Source organism: Bidens hawaiensis, unplaced genomic scaffold (genome assembly GCF_021521415.1).
Source record: "Bidens hawaiensis isolate Kalapana, Puna unplaced genomic scaffold, B.hawaiensis_p1.1 tig00014471_1, whole genome shotgun sequence".
Taxonomy (NCBI): domain Eukaryota; kingdom Viridiplantae; phylum Streptophyta; class Magnoliopsida; order Asterales; family Asteraceae; genus Bidens; species Bidens hawaiensis.
Window position 1 is genome coordinate 221037 of NW_027492261.1, and position 27703 is coordinate 248739.

Here is a 27703-nt window from a genome sequence, read left to right on the forward strand (position 1 = left end):
AACGAGATCCCTTAATCCAAGCAACTATTATTCAAGCTATAGCCACTGCTGTGAAGAACTTGATTCCTGAAAGGGCTGGTGGAGAGGGTAGGAAAGATGATGAAAGAGAGAGGGAGGCTTCAAGTGTAGTTAGGTCCGTGAAGGTTGATGATAGGAGAAGGGGTCGTGGTGGGTGAAACTATAATTCCTTCAAGGGATGTGACCCGCCAAACCTGATAGGTTTGGGTGACGCAATCGCTACTCTCCAATGGAAACCACTATGGACAAGATTATCCGCATTAGCGAGTGTCGTCCCGACCAAGCTATCGGTTATGCCACCCAATCGTTTGGTGAGGAGGCAATGTATTAGCGGGAATCGATTGAACAAAGGAAGAGTCCAGAGGAAATTAAGGCAATGAAGTGGGAGGTTCTGAAGGAATTGGTCATGAAGAGGTTTTGTGCTAAAGCAGAGGTTGAGAGGGTTGAAATGAAATTTTTGGGTCTGAAGGCGGGTAAGATGACACACCGTGAGTACACTACTGAATTCAACCGACTGTCTAGGCTGGTGCCAGACATGGTGAATACTGAGGCCAAACGAATCAAGTATTATGTAAGAGGGCTACCGCAGAACGTCCGCACATTGGTCAAGACTAGTAAACCTGCTACTTTTGACTCTGCTGTCGAACTCGCAGAGATGGTTTAAGATGATCCGGTCGTGGACGATGTGGTGGTAGAAGAAAAGAAAGAGAAGAAGTGGGTTGTTCCTGCTAAACGACCTGGTACTCAAATGTGGAACTCCAAGGATAAGAAACAGAAGGTGTGGGAAAGGAAGTCGTGTAAGACTTGTGGTAAGATGTACGGTGGTGAGTGCAAGTGGGGTACTGGTTCGGATGTGTGCCATAAGTGTGGGAAACCTCATGGTGGAGAATGCAGGCTAGGGTCAAATGCCTGTTACAAATGTGGGAAGGTGGGGTATTACGCTCATGAATGCAACGCCGAACCCACATGCTAAAAATGCGGGAAGAAGGGTCATATGGCCAGAGAATGTACTGAAGCTGGGGGCGGTGGAAAGAAAGAATTTACCGCCAGCAAGATGAGTTAATGGAAAACACTCATGGTGTTAAGACTAGGTTTGACCGCATGTGGATCCCACGCCATGGTGATCTTAGAGGTCGAATCTTAGATGAAGCTCATAAGTCTAGATACTCGATTCATTCTAGAGCTACAAAGATGTATCAAGATTTGAAGATGGACTACTGGTGGCCAGGAATGAAAATGATGTGGTGGATTATGTTAGTAAGTGCTTGACTTGTTTACAAGTCAAGGCCAAACATCAAAAACCTTATGGAATGATGCAAGCGCTTGAGATACCTGAATGGTAATGAGAACACATCACTATGGATTTCATAATTAAGCTACTCCGTACAGCTAAGCATCATGATACCATGTGGGTGATTGTGGACCGTTTGACCAAGGGTGCTCACTTTCTGCCTATACGAGAGGCTATCTCGTCAGAAACGTTAGCAAGCTTGTTCATTAAAGAGGTTGTATCTAAGCATGGAGTGCCGCTATCGATCGTGTCTGATAGAGATACTCGATTCACTTCGAGATTCTGGAAGAAGTTCCATGAAGCTATGGGAACGAGATTGAACATTAGTACTGCGTATCATCCTCAAACCGATGGACAGTCTAAAGGACGATCTAAACCCTTGAGGATATGCTACGTGCTTGTGTTTTAGACTTTGGAGGAAGTTGGGATGATCATCTGCATTTAGCAAAGTTCTCCTATAACAACAGCTATCACTCAAGTATTAGTATGCTACCGTTTGAGATGCTTTACAGAAGACGATGTAGAACCCCGGTATGTTGGGGAGAGATTGGTCAGAAGGAGATGGGATGTTTAGAAGTTATGCAAGAAACGACTTCAAAGTTCGATCAGATTAAAGCAAGAATGAAAGCTGCTCAAGACAGACAGAAGTCCTATGCTGATAAGCGACGACGACCGATTGAGTTTAACGTTGGTGACAGTGTGATGCTCAAGGTCTCGCCTTGGAAAGGAATCATTCGTTTTAGAAAGAGGGGAAAGTTGAGTCCGAGGTACATTTGACCATTTAAGATTTCGAATCGTGTGGGTGAAGTAGCTTATAAGCTGGATTTGCCCGAGGAGTTATAAGGAATCCAATCAACCTTCCATGTTTCCCATCTGAGAAAATGTTTAGCTGATGACACGTCTCATGTGCCATTGATAGATATTGAGGTTGATGAACAGTTGAACTATATCGAGCAACCTGTAGAAATCGTTGACCGCAAGGGAAAGCAACTTCATCATAAGGTTATACCCTTAGTAAAGGTGATATGGAAGCACTGCAAGGGATCGGATGCTACTTGGGAAGCCGAGGATGAGATGCACAAGTTTTACCCTAGCCTGTTTAGGTAGGAGATAGGTTTCAGGGACGAAACCTTTTTAAGGAGGGAAGACTTGTAACATCCCAAAATTTCAAATAATAATATTTTATATATTATTTCTTATGATGGACAAGTTTACTTGAGTTGATAAATAAATAATAAAGTAATAAAGATGGAAAGGTAGTAGGCTAATTAGATGGGAATTAATCTTGGACTAAAAAGGAAAGATACCCTTAGGTCCATGGGCATAAGGGGTATAAATACCCCCCTTAAACCCTAACACTTTCCATTTTCATCCATCTTATCCATAATATTCCCCTACACACCTTAAAACACACACTTAAGCCAAATACACCTCCCTAGCCGTCGGCCTTCATCTGAACTCAAAACCAAGCGTATAATATAGAATCTTCGATCGTACAAGCGAGCTAACGAGTCCAAGATCACGTATCAAGCTAGCCGTGACCTGACAAACGTCTAAAGGTATGTTCTTACGTTTAAAGGTTACGTTTTTATGAACGGTTTATCATGAAACTTAACCCTAGAATAGATCGGGTCTAGATGTTTCATAAAAATGCAAACCTGATGATTAAAATGGACAAAATGGACTCATGGGTATATACGGTTCATAAAGGAAACCCTAGATCTAGCCTAGAACGTTTTAAAACTATAAAGGTCTAAGCTTTATGCCTAAATCGTGTTAGATCTAGATGATGTAATAATAACGGGTGCAAGACAGTTAAAGATTAGTAGGTAAGGTTGTTAAAATTAGCAAAATGGGTACTTGAGCTAAGTTATGTCAAACATGGGTTTTCAGTCAGCCTGAGTTTTTGGTTGAGTTCTCGGTCAAATACGGGTTCTCGGTCAACCCATGTTCTCGATCAAATATGGGTTCTCGGTCACATGTGGGATTTCGGTCAAAAGGGGTTCTATGCCTGGAGTTCTCGGCCACCCAGTTTGGATTAGGCCTGAACCCAGTTGGGCCCAGATACTTTAATGGACAGTTGGGCCTGAATTAACTAAGTCCACAAGCTTAAGCCCATTTAGAACAAACTAGCCCATTATTTTAAGTTAAATAACAAGCCCAACTTAGAAATACATTAGTTAACTAAAATACCGACTAGACTAATTATACGGTTAATTAACGAATATATATGTAACAGTTAGTCGTTCACAATTAAGGAAGGGGATAACGACTAACGGTGAACGCAACAGGATCCATGTGAGTTTCTAGCCCCATTTCTTTGTTTTGTTTTCGGGGCTGTGTGCATACTCAATGTGTTTAGTTAATACACTTACCTTAAGTGGTAAGTGTATGCCTATTATGATATATATATGAAGTTAACGAATGCCTGGAGGTACATGAACGATCTTCGGATATTGCACATACTGTCAGGGAATAGTGTGGAGAGGTGATTGTTCATGTACGTGTATGTATGATGTATGTATGTTATATATTAGGAGTATGTAAGGAAGTATATATATAAATGTACAAAGAAAAGAAAAGTATGCAACGAAGGAATTGACGGTAAAGGGTGGCAGACCCTAATAATATCTGTGAAGGAGGGTGGCAGACCCTAATAATATCTGTGAAGGAGGGTGGCAGACCCTAATAATATCTGTGAGGTTATAGGGCGAAAGGCTTTTTAAAACGTACAAGTATGTATATAAAGAAAGATAAAATATGAAAGAAAGTATGAAAGTAAGAATGATAGTATATATACTTACGTTTGTATGAAAGAAAGTAAAGAAGGACAAGTATGTAAAATAAGAACGTATTGTATGTTACTTGTATTAACTAGAACTCAATCAGCGTAGTTGACTTTCAGTATGCACGCAGGTGAATAGATTGAGACAGTTAGCTTGAGAGGGACACATGGCAGGATTGGACGAAGCAGGCATCTGAAGACTTGTCGTGTTGTTTTGATACTATAATCTAAGTTATGTTTTACAAGACAAGATTTTGGATTATTGTAACGAATGGTTTAAGTTTTATTATTTCCGCGAAATGTTTTAATTAACTCTGATATAAAGAACTGTGTTTATGAGTAAATCCAACGTTCAAATGTGAGACACCGGTAACGGGGCCTTACAAAATGATTTTCCAGCTTACGGTAATTTTTCTGGATACACTACGAAAGGTAAGAAAGCTTGTCCTGCTTGTGAAGATAAGACAAGTTCAATGTATTTAAAACATTCTCAAAAAACGGTATACATGGGACACCAAAGATTCCTTCCAACTGATCACAGTTATCGCAATAACAAGAAAGACTTTAATGGAAATACCGAGACTGGAAGAAGCCCGAAGAAAGTTGATGCATTTTCAAGAGTTAAAAATCTAAATACCGTTTTGGGAAAACGAAAACGAACTAGTTTTAAGAAAGGAACCATTTGGAAAAAATGGTCGATCTTTTGGGACTTACCATACTGGAGAGATTTAGAGGTTAGACATTGCCTAGATGTTATGCATATCGAAAAAAATGTATGTGATAGCTTGCTCGGGTTATTGTTAAACATTCCAGGAAAAACAAAAGATGGTATCTATGCCCGTAAAGACATGAAAGAAATGGGAATACGTAAAGAGCTTGCCCATGTTGATGAAGGTAATCGCATTTTGCTGCCACCAGCAAGTATACAATGTCAAAGGCAGAGAAAACAAAGTTTTGTAAATGTTTACACGATATTAAAGTTCCATCCTGCTATTCTGCAAACATTAAAAGGTTGGTGTCCATGAAAGACAATAAACTGTTTGACATGAAGTCCCATGATTGTCATGTTTTGATGACACATATGATTCCTATTGCAATCTGTGGATTGCTACCATAGAGCACATGACATACCATCACAAAATTTTGTTGGTTTTTTAACATGATTCACTCAAAATGTATTGACCTCGAGGAATTGAATGCATGGCAAAATGAAATTATCATCACGCTTTGTGAACTAGAGAAGTACTTCCCGCCGTCCTTTTTTGATGTGATGGTTCACATGGTGATTCATATTGTTGGAGAAATAAATGCTTGTGGTCCTGTATTTTTGCGTTACATGTACCCTTTTGAAAGATACATCGGTGTCTTGAAGTCCTATGTAAGAAATCGTAATCGACCTGAGGGTAGTATTGTTATAGGGTATTGATGTAGCGTGGTGATAAAATTGGAATTCAAACACGTTGATTATGCAAATACCCGTGTGATTCTTCCCCGAACTTCCATAAAAGACGTAGATTGTAAATAAGATAAATAATTGAACCTGTTGATTCACACGAATACCAGGAAAAATTCTTCCAACTATCGTTGATTCCCAAAGAATACCGATAATTAGGTCTTTCACACACTAACACACACTGTGATAGAGAAGAAATGATTTTTTTTCATATATTCCAAAACCTCCTTTTTTTTACATTAAAAAATCTCAAGTATTTAAAAGAAACAGAATACCATTGGGCTTCCAATGATTAAACCAAAAGACATAAAATATTAATTTTAAACTCTTGTAATTCCACAACTCATGTCGTCATTATTTGGTAAATGTTTGATCTCCCCACATCATTCTCTCCACCTTTGAAAAAACTCGCCCTCGAGTTTTGTCTTTGAACCGTAGCCACCTGGGTCAAAAGGACCATCAATCCGATTCATGTTAAATACTATCACAACCCACATAATCAGTTGACTAAAGCTACCTGAATTAATGAAAACCTCCATTATCGGTTTGACCAGCTTAAAATGATCAGCTCCAACTAGACAGAAATCAAGTTGCAAACCACTCATGTCATTGTGTTTTCTAATATTAAATAACGCAAGCTTTTCTTTATCTTGAGTACTTTGAGGTGAATAACGTACCAACTTGCATAATATTTCTTTCGGTGATGCTGGAGGAGTTTTGTATACCTTAAAATCAAGTGGTATGGAACAACACTGTTTACGGGCTTTAGATGTCGAACCAAAATTATTTTCTTGAATGGATTCCATAGACCCATTAATTAGTAGATTATCATTCAAATCAAATTGGCCATCAAACTCCATGATTCTCACATGAACGGAAGCATTTGATCCAACTAATATCACCACACCTTCACCTTTAGGAGATACGTGTATGGGCCCATCACAAGTAATTACCACTTCATGCAATTCTTTTATATTCATGTAATCATCATTCACTTTGGGGCCCACCATATTAAGCTCAAACATAAAATATATTTCTTTGACCTTCGAATGTGGGAAATAGTTGATAATTATAGTAGGCAATTTCTTAAAATTTGCATCTTCATTTAACTCATTAATATGAAACTTCAAAATAGTAGGAGATACCATGTATATGGAAGACAAATTCGAATCACCATTAACCACAATATCACCACCATTTTCTGCCGTACCCGGATCTGATACCACCTGATGTAGCGTGGTTATAAAATTGGAAGTCAAACACGTTGATTCTGCAAATATCCGTGTGATTCTTCCCCGAACTTCCAGAAAAGACGTAGATCGTAAATAAGATAAATAATTGAACCTGTTGGTTCACCCGAATACCAGGAACAATGCTTCCACCTATCGTTGATTTCCAAAGAATACCGATAATTAAGTCTTTCACACGCTAACACACACTGTGATAGAGAGGAAATGATTTTTTTCATGTATTCCAAAACCTCCTTTTTTTACATTACAAAATCTCAAGTATTTAAAAGAAACAGAATATCATTTGGCTTCCAATGATTAAACCAAAAGACATAAAATATTATATTTAAACTCTTGTAATTCCACAACTCATGTCGTCATTATTTGGTAAACGTTTGATCTCCCCACATCAGGTATGCTTCTGATGAGGTGATTGAGTTCTGTACAGACTATTTGGAAGGCGTCAAAAGTATTAGTCTGCCACAATCTCGTCACTATGGTAAACTTCAAGGGGAAGGAGGCGTTGGTGTGATATTGTTCAATCCTCGTAAGGAAAGTCTAGAACTTGCACATTTTTATGTCCTAAAAAATATGACTTGCCTTGCTCCGTATGTCAATGAACACTTAAAGTTATTAGATTCAACACACCCAAATAAGAACAAAATGTGGCTTGAAATTCAGCATAACAAAGAGTTTTCTTCATGGATGAAAAAAAAGGCAAATGATGGTCAGTTAGATGTTGATACAATTGTGAAAACATTGGGGCGCGGTTCTGAATATAGAGTAAAATCTTACCATGGTTATAAAATTAATGGGTATACATTTTACACAAAAGATCAAGATGAGAAAAGTACAATGCAGAATAGTGGAGTTACAGTAATATCATCCACAACCAAATTCGATAGGATGAATCGTGATACAAGGTTAGAAATCGCCAAAGACTCTTATTATGGTGTCATCCAAGAAATATGGGAGCTGAATTACAGAACTTTCATTGTCCCTATGTTCAAATGTTAGTGGGTGAATAACAACTCAAGTGTTCAAGTTGATAAATATGGCTTTACACTTGTCAATCTTACAACAAATGGCTACGCATCTGAACCATTTATTCTCGCTTCACATTGCACACAAGTGTTCTTTGTAAATGACCCGAGCAAACCAAAATACCACATCGTACTGCAAGGTAAACGGCGTATCCTTGGTGTTGATAATGTTGTCAACGAGGAAGAATACGACCATTTTGACGACCTGCCACCATTTTCAATTGGTGTTCAACCGTTAGATAATCCAATTGATGGCGCTACATAGTTACAATCTGACCACACTGATGGGAAATATGTTGATCCTCTGTCAAGTTAGATGACCAAGGTTTGATATGTATATAATTTTGTTGGTATTATAAAATTTTAAATTGTTGTCATTAACTCAAATTAATTTTTAAATAAATATAGGAATTTGTAATCAAGGCGCAGATTAAGACCCACTAATCGAGGTAATTTTATTTATATTATTTATGTTAATATGTTATATATATATAATCAGGATCATGAGAGAACCTTTTGAAATTGAGAACTATGAGAACCATTTTGAAACACAAAAAACCTAAAAATAAAAAAAAAATCATAAAATAAAAAATAACACAAAAATCAAAAAAGTAAAAAAACCAAAATTCTTATTTTATCATCCCGGATTCATAAAAAAAACTCGGTTTAGCTAAATTATATACATATATGTACATTTACATGTTTTTTTGTACACATGTGTATAATTTAAGATAAATGATACTGTACATATGTGTATATTACGTAACTAAAGATCATATAAAATTATCCATATGTGTATAATACGACGTTTTTTTATTTTTTTTAATTTTTTTTTATTTTTTTATTGAAATCGGAATGAAATATAAGAATTTTGGTGTTTTTACTTTTTTAAAATTATTATTATTTTTTGTTTTATGATTTTTTTAAATATTTTTTTTAAATGTGTTTTTAGTGATCCAAAATGGTTCTCAAAGTTCTCAATTTGCAAAGGGTTCTCTTAGGATCCTTACCCTATATATATATATATATATATATATATATATATATATATATATATATATATATATATATATATATATATATATATATATATATCATTTGCTACTAAAAATTTTATATCATTTTGTAGGAGTGTACTTCTTGTGAGTTGTTATTCCCATACCCTTCCTGTGAAGACAAAATAGTCGGTACATAGCCTGTGTATCCTACTGTGGATAGGACTTTAAATGGGGAAAGAATGGACGAGGGCTATGTGAAAGTCAAAGTCGATAGCATCGATCTAAATTTCGAGAGCACACCTCTCCCTAAAGTTTCATGCTACAACGAGCTTACAAACTTAGGTAACGCCCGTGGATCTTTTGTCCAGTGGCCATGTTTTGCCATTAAGGTAATTAATATACGAATTACATATTTTTTATGGGATATTGGTTTTAAATACTCTAAACTTTGACCCATTGGTAGATAGCACTCCCAACTTACGAAATGTTCCCCAACACTCTCAACTTTTAACATATTTTCTTCTGGCACTCCCAGAGTAACGAGACACTAACTTCGTTAGTGTTGGGGGTAAAAAATGTCATTTTTTCAAAGTTCAAGTGATAAAATCAAAATATTTTGATTTAATATATATTTTACATTGTAACATCTCGAAATTTCCAAGAATAGTATTTAATGTATTATTCGTTAATGATGGTACTTGAAATTAGTAGAGAAATAATAAAATAATAAAGATGGTTTAAGTAGGCTAATTAGATGGAATTAAATATGGATCAAAAAGGGAAGATGGGCCTTAGGTCAATGGGCTTAAGGGAGTATAAATACCCCTTAAACACTAATCCTTTCCATTTTATCCATCTCTACACCATAGCCTACACCATCAAAAACACACACAAACACTATCCTATAACCCGAGCCAAGATCCGGAGGTGAAAACCCGAACCCGTTGGTGTTGGAACGTCGTAACGAGCCAAACCTACACTAAGACCAGCTCGTGTTCGTAAACCGACTCGTTTAAGGTACGTTTATAACGAGAAATCGTTCATCTAGGTTCGGATTCATTTAGGTAGTCTTAGATCTGTTTGGGTATGGTAAAAACGAAGCTAATGCAACAAATCTTACTGACATTCGTTAACATATGTTAGGTTAATTAATCAACTAAGAGCCGTATGCCTATATCAATCAATCGCACCTTAAAAACCCGATGTTTGTATGAATAAATGGTTAGGGTTTGTAGGCGCTAGCATTACGAGCTCAATGATACCAAATTCGTGATATTTTGTTGAGATTTGAAAGTTTATTGCAAATATGATACATGTTGACTAATCTGTGTTCTTATTGATTTTGACTTTGACCCTTGAGTCAAAGATTCAGGTAAGATTGATGTGGATTCGTTATTATTGAACGAATCGTTGGTAATTCGTTATATTAAAATAACTAATCAGGTGATTCGTTACTCACCCAATTCGTTATGATTAAGACAACGAATCAGGTGATTCATTACTCGCCAATTCGCTAAGAAGAGATAACGAATAAGGCCATGTTCCGATGACGAACCATACCATGTTAGGATAACGAATTAGGCGATTCGTTACCCACCATTCGTTATGTTAAGATAACGAACCAAAATAACGAATCAGCTAGCGAATCAGGCATGATAAAATAACGAATCAGATGGTGAATCAGGCCTAAATCGTTATGAATAATGAGTTAACGAATTAGATAATAATTTTAAATCCTAATGAAAATTGTGTTAAAACAGTTAATGGAAATAAAATTTTTCCAAGCTGGCCTGGCAGCTCGACCCCAGCCAGGGGCTCTGCCCCTTAGACCCCGCTAGGGCTGCCGCCTCTAGAACCCCGCTGCCCCCGGACCCCCGTTCGTTGAGGGTTATAATTAGACTAGAAATGCGATATGGGTAGTGATAGTTAATTGATACGTGTAAATTGTTATACAGTTAGACGCGCACATCTAAAGAAATGAGTAACCATTAACGGTGAACGTAACCGAGTTCAAGTGAGTTCTAGCCCCATTCCTTGTTATGTTTTCGGGGCTGTGTGCATACTCGATGTGATTATTTAATACACTTATCCTAAGAGATAAGTGTATGCCATATATGTGTTATGTGAAGGATATGAATGATTGTTTGTCGGTACGTGAACGATCTTCGGATATTGCATGTACTGTTAGGTTATAATTGCATATATAAATGTTATATATAATGTATGAATGATATATGTATGATATGAATAAATAATGGCTAGTTATAGAAGAAAGGGACTGGGCCCTAATAATACTCGAGGCAGTAGAGCGTAATGCTCTTTAAAACGTAGGAGTATGTAAAGTGAGATTAAATATAAAATTAGAAAGAAAAAAAGTATATAAGTACGTATGTATGAAAGAAATATAAGCAGATTAAAGAATATAATATGTAACTTCGGATGCATATGCATATGAATATAAATGTATTGTATGTTAACTGTTTTAACTAGAACCCACTCAGCGTAGCTGACTTTTAGTATGCACACAGGTATATATGTTTATTGAGCTGGCATGAGGATGGCACATGGCATGAATCGAACGGCTGGCATCTAAAGATGGAAGAAATGAAGTTTTAAATATGATGTTTTATGTTATGGTTTTAAAGAAAAGATTAGATGTTTTGTAACCAATGATTGAAGTTAAGTTTCGGCGAAAACTTTTAATTAACTCTGATTTGTAAGAACTGTGTTAATGAGTAAATCCAACGTCGAAATGTGAGGCACCGGTAACGGGGCCTTGCACACATCCTTCTCCACCCAACCACCACCCCCTCTTCCATGCCACCACCGCCACCCCACCTCCCTGTCAACAATCACCAACCACCGCGCCATCGAAGACCACGGTGAACGAATCTGTCACCACCACCGTCATACTTACCCTCCGTCTTACCCTACCACCGCCCCTGCTATCATCACCATCTCCGGCCGACCCCGTTTTTCTCTTTGCTTTTACGGTTAGTGCACCACCATCATCATCTCCGCGACACACACACACACAAACACATCATAATCATCTATGTTTTTTGGATTTTGAAATTGAGGCTTTTGTTGGATATTAGGTACAATGGTGGTTGTTTGTGGCTGCAGTGGCGGTGGTTGCCGGTGGTGGTGGTTTGTGGCTGCAATGGCGGTGGTTGGTGGCTGCTGCTAGTGGTGGTTGGTGGCTGCAGTGGCGGTGGTGGCAGGGAAGAGGGGGTGGTGGGTGGGTAGGTAGGTGGAGAAAAATGTAAAATATATAATAAATACAATTTTGATTTTATCACTTAGAATTTTGAAAAATGACATTTTTACCCCAAACACTAACGGAGTTAATGTTTCGTTACTCCGGGAGTGCCATAAGAAAATATGTTCAAAGTTAGGAGTGTTGGGGAACATTTCGTAAGTTGGGATTGTTATCTACCAATGAGTCAAAGTTGGGAGTATTTGAAACCAATATCCTTTTTTATTTATCTTTTTAATAAGCTTCTAATATATATGTTTCTTTAATTGTAGCTTCCGAGCACATATGCAACTTCCCAGAACGAACCCTTGACACGATCATCAGACGGCGTCCCATGCTATATACCACAGGTTGTGTCGAATAACTTGAGGCCAGGTAATATATAATAATATTACTTTTTTATATAATAAAAATTTCATTTGTTTTTGTAGTTTGGTCTAGTCAATGAACAAAACATAACTTATCATCAAATTGATTCGACTACCTTTGAAAATTTTGAGGATGTGGTAATCAACAACTCAAAGTCTTATTCCCTCTCTATATATATTTAAGAACCAATGCACTAATAATCTGTTTTTTTAATTAATGTAGTTTGTTTCGGGTGCATATTTTTCCACCCAACATGATGCTGATGTTTTAAAAGAACTCAATATTATGGTAATCAACTCAAATATGTTATATGTTATGTATATTTTAGTACCATATTTATGAAAATCGTTTGTTAATAATGTAGTTTTTATTTGTTAATAATGTAGTTTTCCAATGAAGTTCTCATCAAACAACCTCCTACACCAAAGTTGTCAAAGCTCCAAAAAAACATACAAACTGCCATAAGGAATATTTTGATAGAGCGACCTGATAGAATTAAATCATTGACTTCACGATTAACACATCACTTTGCTGACGAGATGAGCGTTCAGGTTAATGTGCCTAAGGGGATGTACCCCCGAGACCAAGACCGAGTTCGGTACACTAAATGACCATGTTGAATAAGAGGCGATGTTGCAGTTTTTAGCGAACGGGTGGCTTGATGCTAGCATGTTACATTTGTGCCAAATTTTAGTTTTGATTATTAATTTTACCTTCTACAATTATATAATTTTTTAAATACAGGTCGATCTTTAACCTTGTACTATTTATTTTTCTTGATATTAGGTATTTGCATACTTTTCAAAAACAAGATACTCGAGGAACTCATGTCACCTTTTTCAATGCCCAAAAGATAACCGAGGAAGAGTGCAACAAAAATTTTGCAAGTGTTAAAGAGCACTTAGTTCAGGTCTACAAACTTCATCCCAACCAAAAGTATTTTCTTGCACCGTTTTTCCATAGGTATTTTATGTATTTTCATGCAATCTATTTATTTTTTTTATTTTATTATTAAATTTTATACTGATTTTTATACTGACTTTATCTTACATTTTTTAGCATGCACTGGGTGTTGTTCATCATTTCTCCCGTGGAACATAAATGTTGGATTTTAGATTCAGGTTCGGTTAGGGGCAAAAAGAACAAAAGTGATTATCCTCTTTCAAAAGTAGTCGAAGCTTCTTTTGGAGGTGCATTCACTTGGAATATGGTTAAGGTATGTTATTCATATTATATGGATTAATTATCTTGTATTTTATATAATTGAGTGATTATTATATTAATTGACTTTTCCTTTTGACCCTATGTAGTGTAAGCAACAAGAAGAATCTTAAGAGTGCGGATACTTGGTAATAAGAAATATGTTTGAGTTTGTTATCGGCTTGCAATTTAGCTTTCACAACAAGGTAAGTACTTTATTTAAACTTATATACTCTGATTTAAGCATTGTTTTGGTTAATCGGGTTTACGGTTGTATTGTTCGAGTTTTGTTTATTATTTGGCTTTGGGGTTGTTACGATGATTTAATGATATTTTAAATTTTCGAGTTATTTGGGTTCGGATGATATAGGGTATGTGTTTAACTAATCTTTTGACTTTGTTACGATACTTACATCTTACCTTTTTTGTATTCTTATAGATTTGGAACGATACAACCAATATCAAACAGGAGGAAATTGACAAGTTGGTCGAAAATATCATGAAGCGGTTTTTTATTTCAGTTTTTGATGATAAAATGAGCGAGATAGAGCATAATTTAGCCTGTGTTTGAACAATTAGGTTTTAAAAATATGTATGTTATGTTGAAATACAGAAGTTTTGTTGACTTTGTTTGGAGTTGTATTCTTTTTTGCTGGATTTATATATGCTTTTTTGAATCTACACATATTTAAATTTAAAAATGGCTTTCTGAATTTATACTCGATTGTATTTCTTTTTTGTCATTTAATATTTTAGGTATTTAGGTAGTGGTCCTTATTTCTTGGAAGTAGATTGACATTTTGAGCGGTTCTAATATTGATTTGAGTGGATAATTTGTTCTTTGTTTGTGTCTTTTCTTTTGGGCGGTCTTACTCTAATTTAGGGCGTTTCTCAAATCTATCCGGCGACATCTGTTTGGGTGGTTCCTAAACCGCTGAAAACAAGCAATTTACCGTTGAAATAACTCCATTTTTGTACTAGTGAATATACAATGAACAAAGCATTATCTACAACTCATAATATAGACATTATAATATCGGAACTATAATATATATATAATTATCGGAAGCCGGTGTCGTAAGTGATTTTTTAGAATACTTTCTTTGATTTTTTAAAAATGTGTTTTTAATATATTTATTTTTTGGATTCAGTTCTGATACCATCACGATCCTTATCGATGCCGACCAAATTCATGTCAACTAGGCGCGCAATGCCGGTGTTTTACTGATTATTGTTGTTTTAAATACGTTCATTTACGAATTTAACTTTTGAGGTTAGCTATACTACCATAACGAACCTAATCGATACCTACATCAACTAACCACCGCAACGCACAGGTTTCACCAACGTCTGTTAACCTATGACGACCAAACTCGTGTCGCTTCAGCACGACGGGTTTTACCTAGTTATATGGATTAAACATAGATAAACCACTATGGACTTCATTGTTATATTCTAACCATTAACTTGAATTCAAAATAAAAAGAAACTAAAAAAAGGATGGCACTAGCACTCTGGCAGTATGGCGTTCTCAAGTCTTTAAGGCGTTCTCGTGGGCTACATTGGAGTTAAATTAAAGTGGACTAAAAATAACTAACTTGGGTTAACTAAGCTAGTTGGGCCGAAGTAATTATTTAGCCGGTTTAAATTACAACAAGGCCCACAACAAATGGGGAAATGTATTATTAAAGAGATTTTCAATAATTTTTCAAGAGGCCGTGTTCTAGGAAGCAGTTAAGCTCTAGGGAGTAGGGAGTAGGGACTATAACAATTCGGGTTTTCTTATTTAATTTTGTAACCGTTACCCGACCCATTTACATGTTCGGGCTATCCTATCAATAAATATACCGCAATTGTCGAGTTATTTAATTATTATAATATTATTGTTGAAATATTTATTTAATACATATAATAACTTTCAAGATATTACAATTTTAATTCTAAACTAAACTATTACCCAATTGTGTTTCCCTCTTCATACTCCAAGGACTAGGTTGTAATTTCTGTATATTATAACCATCTAACTCGTTTACCCGTTATTCAACCCATGCCCGTGACCCGTTTTTCGAACCCGTATACCCAATCTCGTAACTTGGACCTCAATTCCTTAATCGGCATGCCGACACCTCTAATTATGTTATATCTATTAAACGGATTCGCATTTCTTGTTATATTTGGCCGCCACTACCTCGTTCATAATATACATGCTAACAAGTATTATAATTCAATTACACATACATTCATAATCCTCTAACCTTCGTCGTCCTAACCCATATACTTAATTACAATTTTTTCACTGTCGGATAGTGTTCTTGAGAGCGACTTGGCCGGCTATCGTTCTTCGTAATTAACCCTCTTATAACTTCATAACAGGTAAATTGATTATTGTTTTGTGTTCGTCCTTGATAAGTTAACATAAACCCTAACATTAATTTGATTAACGACAACTGATTAACTCAATTGATAATCATAGGGTTTATGTATTTGGGGATTTTTAAACTGTTTATATAATAATTAACGTTTCTGGATATTAAACTAGTTAGCCACCAGCCCAGTTGGCTGGTGCACCCTCGCTTAAACCTTTGGAGATGGTTGGGTGCGGATTCGAGTCACCAGCCCGTCTTTTTTGCTATTGTTTTTGTTATTTTTGTATTTTAATCAATTATTAATTAATAATAATAATCAGTGTTAAACAAACAATATTTTATAAAAACCGACAAGATTAACATGTTGTTTACCGCATCTTTGTTAAATACCCTATGCATGTATATATATATATGTGTGTATATGTATGTACATATATATGTATATATATATAAATATAATATAATTTGATTTTAACGTATATGAAAAAAATGTATTACAATTGTCATTGTATCTATACTATGTGTGCATCAATTGATTTTATTTATATCACAAAATGAATTTTTTTTTAAATTAACTTAATAAAAAAATGCACGTGCAAAAACGTATCCGAGAATTCTTCTTTCTATTGAAAATTTCATTGTTAGTGTCATATATGTATAATTGAAAGAACTTTGGTTATGAATCAATTTCATATTTAAGACTTCTCATATGATAGTAGTTCTAACCACTCAGCCTAAGTATAGAATGAGTGTTACCGTTTTTTATATATTTATCAATTTACCACCCATAGAAGGAAATGAGAACATTAAATTGTAACACGTATGTTTTTCAAGAACTATGTTTTTCTGAGCTACACTGTGACATTTGTCAAATTCGGGTCTCGAATGTATTCGTATTCGTGTTGTTTTATGTTGTAAACCGACCCACTTTGTAAACCGAAACTTATGATATATAAAATATTGGATTTTTATGTTACCAATACATTTCCATTTGTTCAATTTGAAAAACCTCTCTTACGGATTCGAAAACGGACTTAAAACGAGCATATTACATCAAAAACGAGCTTTCGGACGAACAAACGAACCACAAAAGACGAGCTGGGCCAGCCCCCGCCCCCCCCCCCCCCCCGGGGCACGCCGCTCCTCGCGACCAGAGGCCAGGGGGAGGCCGCACGACTCCTATGGAAGTCTGCACACCATTTCGTTTTTTGTTTGTTGTTTTGTGCTTTGCTTGTTTGTTTAACCAACCTATTTTCATTTAAACATAAAAGAGAACCTTGCAAAGGAGCTTTGACCCTTAACCTATATATACTGTAAGGCACCGAACCCGGTAGCCTTACTTTAGCGTCGGATTTACTCATAAACACAGTTCTTACAAATCAGAGTTCATTAAAACTTTTCGCGAAATATAAAACATCAATCATTTGTTACAAAACATTAAATCTTTTCTTTGATACCATAACACAGAACTTTATATTTAAGACATCTTTTCTTCTTTCTTCAGATGCCAGCCGTTCAATCCAGGCCATGTGCCATCCTCATGCTAACTCTATAATCAGCTCACCTGCGTGCATACTAAAAGTCAGCTACGCTGAGTAAGTTCTAGTTAATCAAGCAACTTATCATACAACCACTACATGCCTCATATACGTGTCCGAAGACACTTAACCCACTGTCTAACCCGCTATTTCTCAACCACTTAATTATCCCTACATCTTAGCCAATTAATTACCCCTACAGCTTAACCATTGATGCCACTTATGCCACTTGATGCCACTTGTGCCACTTTATGCCACTTGTGCCACTTTATGCCACTTGTGCCACTTTATGCCACTTGTGCCACTTTATGCCACTTGTGCCACTTTATGCCACTTGTGCCACTTTATGCCACTTGTGCCACTTGTGCCACTTATGCCACTTGTGCCACTTGTGCCACTTTATGCCACTTGTGCCACTTGTGCCACTTGTGCCACTTTAATAACGAAGACACGCATAGACTCACTCTACCACGTGCTCACGTTATGCCCCTAACTCTATTACTAGACCCCTATCCACTTCTATCACACTATACTTCTACTTGTCTATAACCCACTTCCTATCAGCACATTATTTACATACTAAGCAAGTAACATCAACAATCATACACACATAATAACGATGGCACGTACAGGCTTTCCCTATCACGCGCTCACGTTATGCCACTAACACCCTTACTAGACTCTTGCCCCTTCTAACACACTCTACCTCTACCTGCCTATATCACACTTCATATCAGTTCAGTATTTACGTAATAAACAAGTCACATCATAACATTCATACACACTATCAACCACTTGGAATTTACTATCCTTGGCGATACGTGCAATATCCGAAGATCGTTCACGTACCGACAAGCATTATAAAATATATACCTCATATAACATCTATAGCATACACTTACCACTTAAGGTAAGTGTATTCACACTTCACATCGAGTATGCACACAGCCCCGAAAACATAGCAAGGAAATGGGGCTAGAAACTCACCTGAACTCTGCTTCTTCCTCTGATAGTTGTAAATCCCTTCTTTAACTGTGCTCGGCTGACTGTATAAGTTACACGTATCAATACTCGCCTGATCTAATCTGGTGGCCTAGTATTAGCTTACTTTTACTTATCGTTTTAATCTATTCTCTAATCGAACTTGACTTTAGGCGAAGTTAAACCCTAGGCGAACTTAGCTTTAGGCGAAGTTAAACCCTAGGCGAACTTAGCTTTAGGCGAAGTTGTCATCAGGCGAACTTGGCTTTAGGCGAAGTTGTCATCAGGCGAACTTAGCTTTTGGCGAAGTTGTCATCAGGCGAACTTAGCTTTAGGCGAAGTTGTCATCAGGCGAACTTAGCTTTAGGCGAAGTTAAACCTTAGGCGAACTTAGCTTTAGGCGAAGTTGTCATCAGGCGAACTTGGCTTTAGGCGAAGTTGTCATCAGGCGAACTTAGCTTGCAGGCGAACTTAGCTTGCAGGCGAAGTTGTCGTCTGCAGCTACTGTTCGTTCTTAAATCCTTCTTTTCTTAACCAAATAACTCGATTTAGGTATCCACGGAATCGTCTGACCAGCGCCTACAAACCCCAACCATCAAATCGACCTAACATCGATGTTTAAAGGGTGCGATTTAGGCATATAGGTTACGGGTTCTGTTTATCAAATGATCAACCCATCAAATCATAACCATTTTCAGTAAGATTAGCTTTGTTGGATTCGTTTTTACCATACAAACTCAGATCTATCATTTCTCAAATCAAACCGAACCTATACGAACGATTTCTAACTATAAACGTTCCTTGAACGAGTCGAACTACGAACACGGTTAAACCTTGATGTTGTTTTGGTCCGTCACAACGTTCCAGCACCAACAAGCTCGGGTTTTCGCCTTCGGATCTTGGTTCGGGTTATAAGATGGTGTGTAGAGATTAGGATGGATAAATGGATGGAAAATGAAAGGATTGGGGTTTAAGGGGGGTATTTATACTCCCTCAAGCCCATGGACCGAAGGCCCATATTTCCTTTTGGTCCATATCAAAACCCATCTAATTATCCTACTAAGTCTTCATATTATGTTGTTCCACTAACTCGTTTATTTCACCCGACAAAATAAAATATTAAATATTACTTTAGAAATTTCGGGATGTTACATATACACACCCATCTCCTTCATTTTTACACTTGCTACATCTCCAAAAACTCTCTCATTTCTCCATAGATCCAAGGTTGTTTTATTTATGAGTTCTTGAAGGTTTGACTTCCAAGAGTCAAACCAAGATTCATCTTTCATTCTAATTTACTTATATAGTCTTACTAATACTTGAATATAGTGGTACAACATATATATAATACACACCCCTTGTTACCTTTGGTAGTTGCTTCATCGACTCCGGTTGGTTAAGCTTCGGACTTCGTAAGGCAAGGCTTCATGTAGGACTTTCGTAGTCCTTGATATATATACACTTATATAACTTGTTGCACATATTAATCTTGATTAACTTATGCTCTTTTAGTTTGTTTGTCATATTTATGAAGTTCTATGGTGGAGGTTTGTAGAGACTAACCTCGGTTTAACCGTAAATTGTCCAAACCGTGAACCGAACTTTTGCTTATTAGTTTTGTTAAAATAGTTGTTTAAACATGTTTAATGTTAGATTGAGTTTCAAAAATCATTTTTACAAGTTCTTTGATATTAAGCATATGGAATCCATCTATGAACTCGTTGGGAGATGGAAACTGAACCAAACCGAAACTTTTGCTTAAAAGACTTGTTGTTAACTTTTTAGTTGTAAAACTTAAATATTTTTCATTTATAAATTATTATACAAGATCTATGATATTTGGGCATGTGGAAACCATCAAGGAACATATTGTGAGATGGAAAACGAACCAATCCGATTTTTACTCGCTTAAGACACACAAGTGTGTTTTTAGCTATCAAGACTTGTATATTTCTTTAAAAATAGTTTACAAACTGATTTTTATTATTTTCTTATGTACTTGGAAATGTTGGATCCAACTTGATCTCATAACATAGTTTGGACCGACAAAACCGAATACTCGCTTAACGTACGTTGTTAGATCTAAAACAATAGATCTACATACTTGGTTAAGTCTTATAAAGTTTTATTAAGTTATCTCATAACATTCATTATTTTGGAAAGTTGACTTTGGGTTTGACCAATTATCAAGACCCGAACACTCGTTAAGGACCTGTTTTAGTATCTTTATCCCAAAGGAACTTGCATTTAGCATTTTCTCACCTTATTACTTAACATAGGTTAAGTAAATATTAAGGTTAGATACTTTAACCCGGTTTCGAGCAAACTTACATTTTTAAAGGGTTATTATTATAAATTCTTAAATAGTTACAGTATAACCTTGAACTTTATTTGTTTACTTTTTGCAACAATTATTTTATCTTCAAGACAACCTTTCTAAATCCAATACTTTCTTTTATTTAGGCTTCATACGTTAAACTCGTCGTTCCGGCAAATCTCCAAATAATCAATCTTTCAAGTTTATTACTTTAACGTGAGTAACTTCGTACCCCGTTTTCTATCTTTTATTTTAGGGGTGACATTTCATCTTATCTAAACTAAATGTTTTATATTTGGGTCTTAAACCACAAACGTTGTTGTATACTTTACTTGAATAATTGCTCGATTTGGTGTTCTATGCTTATTTGCCTATGTGTTTATCGCTTTTGGATGGTGAAACTATAAATCCTAGACCATTTGGCAACCCCTCATGGCAAGGTGTCGTTAACGTAATGCAATTAACGATAACAATAAAATCCTAAACTATTTTGCATCCCCTTATAGTTGGGTGTCGCTAACTTGTTAGCGATAACTATTTTATCCAAGTTTATAGCTCTTATTTATTGTTTTGTATACTAGTTTTGTGGTTTTTCTTACTATATACTATTGTTGCTCAAACTTATGAATTGCTCACCAACCTTTGTGTTAATAAACTTTATTTTATGAAATGTTACAGGTTTACATCTCGGTTGATTCGATGCTTGTGGAGAAAACGAATGTCAAGACCTTTAAGTTATTAGCAAAAATGAACAATATTTGATTTGCTAAATTTTGTTATATTTTGTATTGACTATCTCTTGAATATTGTTATGTGACATTTTCGATGTTGTGAAATGAAATATTTGTTAAATATTGTCGTTTTAATTAGTGCCATGCACTTATGGGCAATTGTTACACCTCGGCATGTTCCGCCACCTTTGGTCGGGGTGTGACATACATCATGAAAAAGATTCAGATATGTTTTAGGGGCTTCTGGACTATGTCATAATGACAACATAAAAAATAGCATGTTAACCCAATCAAATTATGTGAATATTTTGTTTCATTTTAGCATAATTTTGCATGACATGTTTCCCATACAACGTTCTGATCACCATTTGAGGAAAAGTTAATGCTGACATATATATTTCAAATTTGATAAAGGTTAGAAGCATTGATAAGCATGTGGGTAATATGTCGAAGTGTTCACAATCTTTTCTTATATTTTAATAGTCGAGAGAATAATAGTCAATTTGACAAATCACGAACCTTTTGATTCTTTCCAAAAACGCATTTGAAAATAACTTTGAAACCTGAATCATGTTTAAAATTCTAACTTTCATTTATTTGACATTTTCAAGTCAACACTTTAAACCCATAAATTTGACGATAAATCTATTTGCAAATGTCAAATTTTTAAAAATACTCAAATTTCTCATTTTTGACCCATAACAAATTTTGATCTTAATGTAGTTAACTTGTATCAAACAATTTATTTACAACTTTTGACTCATAAAAATCAAATTTAAGTCCACAAAAAACCAGAAACAATCATTGATAAAAAAAAGTAAGAAATTAAATATGATAAACTTTGTTATGTCTAAAATTGATTTGTATATAATATCCTTACATTTTAACATTTATATAGTGTAATAAATTAACCGAAAAAATAAATGGATAAATCTAAAACATATATTTATAATTTATAAATTTATATGAAAAATTACAATAATAATTATAATAGTTGATAAATGGAATGATTTAAAAAAAATGGATCAAATTTTAACAAATGTATATAATTTAATGACTAAAAAAATACTTTGTAAAATAAAAGCATATTCGAGTTTTGTTTTTCTTTACAGTCTTCTACAATATACATAGTACAATATGTTAATGATAACATTTGAAATTATATTCATTTCAATCTTTGAAAAAAACATGGTTTCTTGTTGATTTTTGGATTTCACAAAGTATTTTGGAACATAGTAAAATAATATGTTAATATTTGTGTTTGTAAAACGTATAAATATAATATAAATTGAGTGTAAAAGGAAAATGAATAAGTATTGATCAATTGCATATATATATATGTGTGTGTGTGTGTGTGTGTGTGTGTGTGTGGCTAATTAAGATCTTAATTTTGGAGGAGAAAAAATGTGAGAATTAACTAAAAAGATGACAAGTGTCCAAAATAATATACTCGAACCTATTTTGATTAATCTATGTAGGGTTATGTTCATTGTTGAATGAATTATCTACTTAATTTTTATATTTATTCGTTTATGTTCATTTGTTATAATTTGGATATTATTTTGTGAAACTTTTCAATTAATTTAGACTTAAAAGAAAAAAGAATCACTAATATAACTAAATCCATATTGAGAAATTAAATTATGGTTTGATTACGGGGTTTGTTTTATATTTTACGTTTCTAATATATATATAATTTTTGTATATTAATTTTATTTATTGTAAGGAAGTTAATAATATACTAAGGGTTTGATGATGAAATGGTTTTATAAATAAATAAGATATCTGGGTTTGATGAGACCCATGACTTGCTAATTTTTTTTTACTACAAAATTGTTTCATAATCATAAATAATATCTTTTTTTGAAAAAAAAAAGATCGGATATTAATTTTGAGTATATCCCTATTTTATAGGATTTTCATATCAAATATGTTGTGAGATTAATTTTTAATTTAATGAGATGTTATAACCCGTTTGATGGCTATCTGGGTTTGGTGTGATCCAAACCCTTGAATTCGGATCAAATGCATGAGAAACCATCATTTACAAATAAAGCAATCTGGTGGTTGAGAGAAATTAAATATGGATATTTCGTTTATATATATTTAAGATTAAGATGTAGATATGATATAATTATCTATATAGATTAAATTCCAAAGGTCGGTGCAACAACTATTTTTCAGATATTATATTTGCCTTTTATGCAATAAACTTTGAAACTTAAACAATATGTTAACTTAGTCCAATGGTTGGAGGTGTCCTAAAATAGTCTATGAAGTCTCATCCATGCAAGTTCAATGCTTCACCCAAGCAAAAGTGTGATCTTTTTTACTCTTCAGTTATGTGTTGCTTAATTGCTTTATTAGTTTTCTCTTTTTTTTCCAGTTTTTTAAGCATGCTGTATATTTTTTAAATATGATAAGTTGACGAAATTACTTTTTAGTTAATGTTTTAAAAACAAGTATTTTACTTGTACCAGATAAGGCTAAAAAATGGCACAACCGGTTAAATAGTTTACCTTATAATTTTCTATAAATTTAACTTCAATCCAAAATTAACTCAAAAGTAAATGATTACATAACAAAAAATAATTCAAAAGTTAATCCATATTTTAAAAAAATAATACAAAAGCACTCTATTTTTTTTAAATAGTTCTAAAGTTTACACGTTTGATTGTTAATTGTTGGGCTAAAAGTAATTTTGAAAAAATATTGGCCGTAAATATCAAAAATATTTCAGACATAAAACCGGTTTGCTGGTAAAACCGGTATTTTTAGACAAAAACCGCTGGTACGATGTTCTAGTAAACCGGCCAAAAGTACCGGACTCAAATTACAGGGCTGCTGTGCGAAATCCGGTTAAACCGGTTCAACCGGTCGCAATGACGACCGTGTTTTAAACATGCTAATTTGACGAAATTTTTGTTGGTTTAGTTTCGGTACCGTAACAAACGTAGCTGAAATTTTTGTTTTTAAACATCTTAATATTTTGTATAATTAGATATGCGAGTATCACTACTTATATGGGTGTTTGCGTGTTTACTAATTTATTTTTTAGGTTTAATGCATATATGAACCTGATCATAGCGACCACATTCGTGCCACTTTGATTTAAGTTCTATGTGCACCGATACTGTTTTAGGTGTTTATAAAGTAATAGCTTTTGATTCAGTGTTGGCCGGTGATGTAACGAACTTGACCATTACCAACCGAATTTGTGTTCCGCCGCCGCAACGCGGCAAGTTCCACCTAGTTTGATTTAAAATCTAAACATTAAAGGTTTTATATAAATAAAAATAGTTATAAATATACTAATAATACTTAAACCAACCTTTTTATATAAACATATATTTTACATAAGTATTTTATTTATGATATGAATATAATGTAATTTAAAGGTATAAAATGTTATAAAAGATTTATAATTAAAGAAAAGTAATAAAATTTGTAATAAATCTAAGTAATATTTGTTGGCCATAATAATAATAACCGATCATCAATGTTCTCAACTCTCTTTCAAGCAGTCATCTATTTGTATATATTTTTCCGCAACTACTCTTTATTATGCTATCTTATTAGAGCTTGATTTACCATTATCTTTCTTATTAAATCATTATCTTAGTGCTCATTTGTTAAGGTAAGTATTTCACTCCCCTATTTTACTCATTTTAACCTTTTGGGGACATATGCGTAACTTAGATATTTTCATATTATACCGTATTCAATTGTAACTGTTAATCCATGTGTGTATATCAGTTTATGCCAAACTTGTTATTTGCTTACTGGCTCTGTGTCATCGCATTCAGAGAGGTCCATCATAATCTCAGTAATAGTATGATCATACGACCGTCGTAGTAGCCAATGCTCACTTCGCAAGGCAACGGTTTTACCGACAATTTATTATTTGCTCATTGGTTAAATTGCTTATCTCACATGAACAATTTGTATTTTCTTTATATATTATATTATAACTCACTTAACTGGTATTTTACTCACTCAACCTCGTGTTGACAAAATTATTTGTATTTTATACGCATATGCAGGTTATCGTGTGGACTGATTTATCAAGAAGTATTGAAGGACTTAAGATTTGCTATGCCAGTGAAAGAATATCAAGACTTAAATTTAATTTGAACTATTTATTTTCTTGCTTGCTTTATTTATGAATGATGCACTTGTCTTATTTGGATTTTGTTGAATATTTTTATCAAATAAATAGATATTACCATTTTAATTATTGCATGATAGTACCTTGAGAGATGTGAACAATCAGCTCATGCCCCGACATTTTCGTCTTATGTTGGAGTGTGACAGGGACCACTTGCATTGAGATTTTTAGCGGTGATGTTTCTACTTTTGTTTTATGTGATCGCAATTTGGTTATTCATATGTTTTCAATTCATTTTGCGATCTTTATTGTTAGAGAAAAAGGTGTTTTGATTGTAATTGTTAGATAGTGAAGAAACATAGACTAAACCCAAGGATTAAGGCTAAGACTCGACTGGGTTGGGGTTCAATATGATCTTCACAAGTTCTATCCTATTGCAACCTCCGACACTAGAACAATGTGAGTCTCGTTAGGAGAATAGGAGATACCAAGTACTTCTCGTAACTACCATATGGCGTAGTAATAATGCTAATTGTAGAGAATAATGAGTGACCATGGAGGAAAGGATCATTACACCGTTGGTCCATGTATCATATTTATAGCTGGAGAGGTCGAGAGGTAGTTGGTCGGGCTGCTACAATCCAGAAGAACATTCTATTTTCATGGGAGAGCATGTACGAGGCCTCTGATTTGTTGTGACAGCTGGCTGGTATGAATAGCCATTAGCGGGAGGTATAGTGACGGCGTCTTGTTGTTGGTCCATCACGCAATCATGGTTCTTTATTATCCTGGTCGTCAACATTGGTGAATCTTGGACTGTGATTGGCTTATGGACCTGTCGTTGTGTAATATTTGTCTCCTTCATGAGTGAATGGTCTTTTGCCCGCAGGTTTCTTGTAATGCGATAAAGTCAGACCTGTGGACGCGATTCAAGGCCATCTTGTGGCTTACTTGAGCTCATGCATGAGGTTTGGGACCCTATCTCGTCAGATGGTAAATGAAGATTGATGAAAGTCTCTTATAATATAAGCTATTCGGCCTTGAATTGTTGGAAAAGTTATTGTTAGGTTGAAGCATCCATAGTTTATCCATTATTTGAATACGTTAAACAAGGTTATGTCTATGTAGCTTACTAGTGTAGTTAATCAAGTTATACTATACATGGTACTATCAAACTCGAACGTGGACGTGATTGCTTGTTTCTTGTCTCGTTTCTTAGTATGTTCTATTTGTTACTTTAATTACAAATTAGGTTAGCATTAATTTAATTCAAATCAATGAGATCTTTGGGTTTTGCATTTCATAATCAAATAAAACGTGTAACACTGTCTATATGTTTCTTGTGGATAAAATATTGTGCTTCCTTTAGTTATCCAATTTAATAGAGTTTTTAAATGAATTGATATATCATATGCACATAAAAAATGATTAATAGCGTATAGTTATATAAAAATGGATCGTTTATTTGTCATCTTAAGTGCTCACGGGTGGAACTTTATAACTTATAAGTCAACATAAACATGGTTAAAATAACAAACATGGCGGATCAATAGTCAATATGGGTAAGATGTTTTGGAATATGAGTTTAAAAAACACACACCGACCTTATAAACATGACGGATCAGTAATTTCTCGTTATATGGGCCCATCAGAAAAACCAAAATTTTATTGGGACGATCGATCAAGACTTTTAGGTACAAATGACACAAGTTATTTTTGTTCTTTTTATCAAGGGCAACCGCCCTTATTTGTTTACAACTAGGGTTGTAAACGAGTCGAGTTGCTCGCAAGCTACTCGAGATCGGCTCGTTAAAAAGCTCGATCGAGCCAAGCTTAATCAAGCCTTAGCCCAAGCTCGAGTCTAAAAATAAGTTCATTTAATAATCGAGCTTGAGCCGACTTGCGATCCTAAACGAGCCTACCATTTATATAATTTTTTAAAATATATATTTAATAATTTTTAATTAACATATAGATAATGTTATGAAAAGATAAATAAAAATAACTAAATAAT